This window comes from Phalangium opilio, unplaced genomic scaffold, assembly GCF_054372755.1.
Source record: "Phalangium opilio isolate 3A_F unplaced genomic scaffold, DU_Popi_V2 ptg000094l_1, whole genome shotgun sequence".
NCBI lineage: Eukaryota > Metazoa > Arthropoda > Arachnida > Opiliones > Phalangiidae > Phalangium > Phalangium opilio.
This window is the reverse complement of record NW_028324199.1, coordinates 1683922-1686922: the sequence shown is the minus strand read 5'-3', so window position 1 is coordinate 1686922 and position 3001 is coordinate 1683922.

Sequence of the window (3001 nt, the reverse complement as noted above, 5' to 3'; positions counted from 1 at the left end):
TGTTTAACATAAACAGATTTTAGCGCTGGAGTATAGTTTAGTCCACTTAACTTACTTCCAGTGGCATATTTTAGCTGTGAAAAATATGACTCTATTGCACTACCGTTAATTCTTAGTGGTGCAACCAAATGATCAGGATAGCGACGTAAAAATTCATTGTCGAACATCTGGAAGCCAAAAACGGAAATCCTCAAAAGATCCCATGTTTGCCACGAAAGAAATGACCTCTGCTGTGGGTCTTCAAGGTTTATTGCCGGATCCCTTCTCTTAACTTCAGATAACCAGCCATCAAAGTAAGAATAGCCTTGTTTAATTTAAAACATTGCTCTGTTTTCCATGGTGTTGATTTTTTCGTGAGAAAGCAGACAGTTTTCAAATATTTAATTACAGGCGCGTAAATAAGCGTAACACTCCCTTGCACGCTTTCTTGCTTCTGCCAAATTTGTTTCTTCACTGTGGCCAGAAGCACATAGCTCTCCTAGAACGGCTTCCTGTTGCATGATTTTGCTAGGTTTGACGTTTAACTTCGTCCACTCATCCCAGATAATGTAGCTATCATGCATTCGGGGAACTGATCTAAGTAAGCCTGCTTTGGCTCTATCATCATCCCTAAATTTCATTTCCCGAATGACTTCCCAACCAAAATTACTTCCATTCTTGTAAAAACGTTTCGATCCGCTTTGCCTTGACGAGTGAAGGGCGGTAATCAAACTTTTAAGTTCGTGGGTTGCGCATACAACCCAGTATATGTACTTATCTGTCAAAAATGGGTTTCGGAAAATTGGTTTAATTTCAAACTGTGTATTCACATCAACCGTGTTGGTTCCGAAGGCACCCCTGAAATTCATGGTATATTTTATAGTGGCGAGGTTGGCACTCGCACCATCGCAAACTAAGCAAAATGTTTTGAAACCAAAGGCGTTTAAAACCCTTAACGTTTCCATTAAGCAACCATTAAGGAGTCTTTGCTTGGCAGAGCTGTCGAGAGTGAAATATGGCCCGATAAGATCGTAATTAGAAGTAAAATCACGCCACAAAACCTGCAGAACGTATGACGTTGGCTTTGGTGCGATTGGTTTCGTCAAAACGTCAGTTAAAAAAGGAAACTCCGACTTGTCCATCGCAAAACATTGAGTATTGTGATTATTTGGGGTCCTACTAGTTTGCACACCTGGCGCCTACAAACTGATTATGCAAACCTTGCACACTTTTCAAAAATTCTACTAGTTTGCACACCTGGCACCAGCAAACTGATTTTGCAAACCTTGCACAACTTTCAAAACTCCTTCTAGTTTGCACACCTGCCGCCTGCAAACTGATAACGCAAACCTTGCACACCTTTCAACAACACCCCATACTACTTTGCACAACTTTATAAGCAAACCTATTAAGCAAACCTTGCACACCATCCTCCTTCTCCCTACTAGTTTGCACACCTGGCGTATGCAAACTAATTACGCAATCCTTGCACACCTTTAAACAACACACCCCCCTTACCCCATACTACTTTGCACAACTTATAAGCAAACCAATTAAGCAAACCTTGCACACCATCCTCATTCTCACTACCTGTTTGCACACCTGTCACATTGCAAACCTTGCACACCGTTCAAGAACACGCCACCCTACCCCATATTGCTTTGCATAGCTTTATATGCAAAACTTGCGCACGTTTCGAGAAGTCGTTACCCTACCCTACCCCATACTACTTTTCACAACTATAGATGCAAACCTTGCACACCTTAATATTTTTCCGCAAACCCTGCTCAAAATAGCACATATACTTTTGAAAAGCTCCCCTTTTAATTTTAAAACCACTATCAAACCATTTTTCTTAAATTTTAAAAGGTTTGCATAGGTTTTTCGTCTTGCACACCATTACGGCTTTCCGCAAACAATGCTCAAAATAGCACATATACTTTTAAAAAGCTCCCCTTTTAATTTTGAAACCACTATCTAACCATTTTTCTTAAATTTTAAAACGTTTTCACAGGTTTTTCGTCTTGCACACCTTTATGATTTTCCGCAAACCCTGCTCAAAATAGCACATATCGAGTAAAAAGCTTCACTTTTAAATTTAAAACAAGTATCTAACCATTTTTCTTATTTTAAAAGGTCTGCACAGGTTTTTTGGTCTTGCACCCCTTATGGTTTTCCGCAAAACCTGCTCAAAATAGCACATATTGAATAAACAGCTCACGTTATATTTTTTAAAAACTACTATGTAAGCATTTATTACAGTTTATCATGGTTTCACAGGTTTTTCGTCTTGCAGACGTTTCTCGTTTGCAACTTTACCTCATAGTACAACATATAGAATAGAAACATATTCATGTATTTTTAAACCTACCAACATTTTTACTTTAGTTTTATCATGGCTTGCACAAATTACAACATATAGAATATAAAGCTTCCTTAAAACAACCATCTTACGACTATACTAAAGTTTTAATATGGTTTGCACTGCTCTTTCGTCTTGCACACCTTTTAATAAGAGCCGAATAAGAGCTTTTACCATTTTGCAGTTACTTCGACGTACTTTACACAACCTTCTCGTCTTGCACATGTTTTAATATGCCGGGAGAATTTTCGTACTCAAACCTGCAATCGTGTATAAACTTTCAATTTTGATTAATATAATTGTCCAATACATTTTACGACGAACTTCAACTTTACGGGTTAAATTCCGTATGGTGTAAAACTGGATTCGAAACAATGTATGAAGGAACTTATCAAACTGATCAACATCAAAATTTTGAAAAGGTTGGATCTAATAAAATAGTCTATCGCACTAATAAATATGAAATAGCCTATGCCTATTTCTGTATTTGAAAGTATGTTCCAGTGCTTAAGAAGAGCGAGAATATTTTTTTAACTAATTTAGTTCGCCGTGTTTTCTCGCTTGGTGGCACTTTTAGTACCGTAAAATTAAAAATAAGTTCAGCCTCGTGACCCTGTCGACTGCTACAATATTAGGTCAAGGCATAGACTCTGAGCGGTG